The 4424-nt window shown below is 44.2% G+C and overlaps 1 pseudogene; it reads right to left on the bottom strand.

Annotated features, from left to right (window-relative positions):
• Nucleotides 1-302: 302 nt before the first annotated feature.
• LOC118007317 lies at nt 303-685 on the bottom strand (annotated as a pseudogene).
• Nucleotides 686-4424: the final 3739 nt, after the last annotated feature.

Below are 4424 nucleotides of genomic sequence, written 5' to 3' on the forward strand. Positions count from 1 at the left end.
AGAGTAGGGCCCAGCCAGGATGGTCCTCACGGTGGATGCTCCAGCATGGAAGTTGTTGGAAAGCACTGGATTATTCTGAGGGAGAACTGTAAAAGTGTGTTGTTCATCTTCATCCAAATCAAAAATGATTTGGCTGTATCAATGCTATTTTTCTTCCTTAGAAATGCTTCCCCTCTGAAGAGTGGCTTTGAGTCGCATTGTGCCCTTTTTTTAAAAAAAGGTTGAAAAGTTTATTATTTACATGTATAAAGAATGTGAAAATAGAAACTGGGATGAGGCACAGTCAGGAAGATGATTTCAGCTCAGTCTGTCATGATAAGCCCACGTACCCCACAGTCTTCAGAGTTCCCCTCTGGTAGGTAGTTGCGAATGATGATGGGGATTTTTTGGGCCTCGGGCTCTTTCCCGGCAATGAGCAAGGGACCTGTCTCGCCCTCCAGCTCCACCGTCATGGGGGCACGCATTGTGATCGGGACGCTTGGGTACCCAGCAAGTGGGCTCACTTATACTTGGTCACATACAGTGTGGTGATTTGCTTCTGGTTTGTCTGTGGTTGCTCTCCAGAGCAGAGGCTCTCAACGTTCTCTTGGCCTTTCTCCTCAGCATTTTCCAAGTCACCTAGCCCTCCATCCTCCTCCACATCTTCAAAGCTGTCACTGTCAGTATGGTCCTCATTGTCTGACATGATTCCCGCACTGCAGCAACCCGGCTCTTCACCCCAGGCTGAATCTGCGTCAGCATCCTGGGGACAGTGGTAACACCACCAATGTGGCTGGTTCACATCACTGGCTTTCCTTGCATGAAACATTCATGCTAAGAAAAAATTGAGAAATTGCTTTCAAAATAAAGGAATAAAGAACATCTACTGTAAAGATTGAATATTTTACAGAAGACAGTGAAATCTAGAAGAAATTTCAAATTTAACTTATTTTATCTTTACTATTCTCAGACATTGTTGAAGCTCTAAGTTGATTAATATCAATGTTTAGGAATAATTATTTTGAAGATCAATTCCCAGAAACAATATTCAAAGCAAAATGGAAGTGAGGATGAATTTTAATATATTCTATTTTGCTTAATTACATACAAGACTTAAATATCCAGTGTATGAAATCCAAGTATGTAACAAACATGTGCATTTTGTGCCCATTGATTTCTCTTCCAGGTGTCCTGTTTCTCCAAATGACTGAGAGATTTTCCTCTCAGAAGAAAGTCTATTTCTGCTTTTCCCTAATATAACACAAGATATGGGGAACTGACAGGGAAACCTCTGGCTTACTCTGATGTACTGCTTACTCTGTTGGTATGGACATGCTCTGTGACTCTCAGCTGGCTATTTTATGTGAGCATTAAAAGATTTTTATTTGGTTAGGGTTATTGATGGAGCCTCCTGAAGAGCTTCCAGGCTGATGTAATGTTGGAAGAGGTCACCAAACAAAAACTTTCCTGCCCCTTTCCATACTCTACCTTGTCAGGCATGGCTGGTCTGTGGTCGTGTTCTGCCTGAGGATCCTGTCTGAATTCTGCACCAAAGTATTTTTTGAAAACACTGCTTTAGTCACTTCAAGGAACTCACTAATTAGATATGGCCTATAAGAAAAAAAACCAAAACCTTATTTTCAATACAAAATCTTAGTGTATTCTATAGTTTAGAGGTTCATGGACTTGCCAGGATACTTATTCATAACTGGAGGTGCATTCAAGGGTATATTGTAAGAAGTGTTTTCCCCAGAAAATATAACAACATGACAGCTGCTGGAATTTTTCTTTTTTTAAAGACTTATTTATTCAATTGAGAGAGAGAGAGAGCAGGAGAGGGAGGGGCAGAAGGAGAGAGAGAGAGAATCTCAAGCAGACTCCACACTGAGCACAGAGCCTGATGCGGGGCTTGATCTCATGACCCCAGGATCACAACCTGAGCCGAGACCAAGAATTGGTTGCTTAACCAACTGTACCACCCAGGAGCCCCCAGCTGCTGGAATTTTGCAAAAAAAAAAAATCTTTTCTCATTGATAAAAATTATGTTTGCTTGAAAAATATATATATTGGTCAGTCATAGCTTAGATTATATTTCCCACCCTGTTTATTCACTAAAATGATTCCATATGAAAAGATCACACTGGTTACTTCCCAACGTCGCAATGCACTGGATGTTACTTTCTAGTGGCAATTCAGGGCCAAGGGAAGAAGAGAAAATGGCGATGTCATGCCCACAGTTGGGGTGGAGAAACTATTCAGGTGATTGGATCAACTAATAGCCCAGTGGGAAAAGTAGAGAACATTACTGATATCAACTTGGGTGGAGTGAATACATGACATTACTTGTGCTGAAACTCAAGAGAGGAAGTTGAGAGTAGGGACACAGAACAGAAACAGAGACAGAGATGAATGAATAGTGTCTCCATAATCAGAAGACGGCAAGGCTTATAGTGCTGGAGCATAAATTAGCACAAAGTTTCAAGAAGGACATTTAAAATGCATTAGAGGGTGCCTGGGTGGCTCAGTTGGTTGGGCAACTGCCTTTGGCTCAGGTCATGATCCTGGAGTCCCGGGATCGAGTCCCACATCGGGCTCCCTGCTCTGCAGGGAGCCTGCTTCTCCCTCTTCCCCTCCCCCTGCTTGTGTTCCCTCTCTCGCTGTGTCTCTCTCTGTCAAATAAATAAGTAAAAATCTTTAAAAAAAAAATAAATAAAAATAAAATGCATTAGAAAAGCTTTATTATGCTTCCTACCATTTACCCAGAAATTTCACTTATAGGAATTTTACCAAAAGAATAAGCACAAATACCAAAATTTCTTAACAAAAGTTAACATTTGATCAACTGTTTATTTAGACAAAATATGGAAACAAAATATTGGAAGTAGCCTAAATACCTAAGAATTATTAAAATAAGTTGTGGCATATACCTAAGATGAGATATTCTGAAGAAAATATGTATTATGATGTAGAGAAATATGCACACAAGCACACACATGCACACATACATACGCACACACTCATGCACACACATATACACACGCACACACATATACACACATGCACATGCACACACGCACAGTCTGCCGTCTCCGTTCCTGTTACACCCTCATGCTGAGGCTTTGTGCTCTAAGAATAGAGCATGGGCTATGGTGCTGAGCTGACCATCACCTGGCTTCAGAGACCGTAGTTACTGTGTGTTTCCCATCAGGCAAGTTGCTTCATCTCAACCTCAATGACCTTGTTTTTATCATAGATCTAATAATAAGCGTCTTTCCAGGATTCTGTGAGGATTAAGCCAGAAATGCACCTTCCACAAACAGGTACTCAAAGGCTGTGTCCACATTCCCGGTTGTCTGTAAATGATTCCTTCATTCAGCAAGCATTTACATAGCAACCACGAGCACGGAAGGTGCAGAAGAGCAGTGTTCACCCGTGAATGAAGCACTGGTTCTGAGTGCGCTGAGAATGGGCTTGGTGACGGGAAATAGGGATGGGGGCATGAAGACAGAGCCCGAGGAGTCTCGTTCAGGTCTGCCCACCGGCCCCTGCAGGGGCCAGATCAGGACAGCCCGGCCCCACTCTACCCAATTCTATGACGCCACAAACTCCCCCTGGACGGTCTGTATCTCCTATTCACCATCTTGCGTTAGTGGTGAAGGTGTACCTTGGTCTGTACCACATTTGTTTCAAAATGGGAAAGAGAACATCTAAATTCGTCCAAGCACGGACCATGTTTTACTGTCGGCAAGTCTGCTTCTCTCAAGGTGTTTCTGTTCCTCTGAAAACCGAAGACAGAATGATCTTGCTAGTCGTATTTTTAAACAACCTTTTCCCTGAAATATCTCTGGGTCTCTCTCCCCCCCCCCCGCCCCCCCCCCCTCTCTCTCCCCCCCCCCCCCCCACCGCCCCTGTCTCTCTCTCTCTCACACACACAGGCTTTGGACATTGACAGGCTTGGGTTCCCACATAGGCTGAGCCACGAACTGGCGGTGTGACCCTTGGCAACCCAACCCTTCTGAGCCTCAGTTTCCCCCTGCCAGGGTGCACAGAGGTTGCAGTGGCGTTTGATGAGCATTTGTTGAAAAATGATTTTTCAAAGCGGAGGTAATATCCCACAAACCTGACATGTCTTAGCATTTTGCATAGTTCTGGACCCTCAGCATGAATTCAGACATCAAGTAAGACTGAACAGAAAGATGGGGTGGGACTGTCACCAGTAAGTCTGCCGGTGCCTCAAGGGAGAACACGGTCCTGTCTCTGTGGATGCTCTCTGCTGTGCTGTGTGTGCGTGTGTGTGTCCATTACCACTTGGGAAGCTGGCAGGCCAACCCTGTGTGAAGTTGTGGAGGGAATGGGGGTGGGGCCTTGTCTCAAAAAGGCAAGTCATGAGAGCAGGGTGGCTGACAGGGCATGGCTCCTGGTCTCCACATGAGGGGATCTGTGTT

This window comes from Mirounga leonina, unplaced genomic scaffold (genome assembly GCF_011800145.1).
Source record: "Mirounga leonina isolate KUSES-001 unplaced genomic scaffold, KU_Mleo_1.0 Mir_118, whole genome shotgun sequence".
NCBI classification, from domain to species: Eukaryota; Metazoa; Chordata; class Mammalia; order Carnivora; family Phocidae; genus Mirounga; species Mirounga leonina.